The following is a 680-nucleotide window of genomic DNA, read 5'->3' as shown; positions in this document are numbered from 1 at the left end:
TGGTTGAATTACTACTAGTAGTAAGAGAGGTGACATTTGGTTGAATTACTACTAGTAGTAAGAGAGGTGACATTTGGTTGAATTACTACTAGTAGTAAGAGAGGTGACATTTGGTTGAATTACTACTAGTAGTAAGAGAGGTGACATTTGGTTGAATTACTACTAGTAGTAAGAGAGGTGACATTTGGTTGAATTACTACTAGTAAGTAAGAGAGGTGACATTTGGTTGAATTACTACTAGAATTTGTAAGAGAGGTGACATTTGGTTGAATTACTACTAGTAGTAAGAGGTGACATTTGGTTGAATTACTACTTGTAGTAAGAGAGGTGACATTTGGTTGAATTACTACTAGTAGTAAGAGAGGTGACATTTGGTTGAATTACTACTAGTAGTAAGAGAGGTGACATTTGGTTGAATTACTACTAGTAGTAAGAGAGGTGACATTTGGTTGAATTACTACTAGAAGTAAGAGAGGTGTATTTGGTTGAATTACTACTCGTAGTAAGAAGAGTGACGTTTGGTTGATTTACTACTAGAAATAAGAGAAGTGACATTTGGTTGAATTACTACTAGTAGTAAGAGAGGTGACATTTGGTTGAATTACTACTAGTAGTAAGAGAGGTGACATTTGGTGACATTTGGTTGAATTACTACTAGAAGTAAGAGAGGTGACATTTGG

This window comes from Tachypleus tridentatus, chromosome 1 (genome assembly GCF_004210375.1).
Source record: "Tachypleus tridentatus isolate NWPU-2018 chromosome 1, ASM421037v1, whole genome shotgun sequence".
In the NCBI taxonomy this organism is placed as follows: Eukaryota; Metazoa; Arthropoda; class Merostomata; order Xiphosura; family Limulidae; genus Tachypleus; species Tachypleus tridentatus.
This window is presented reverse-complemented; position numbering follows the sequence as displayed.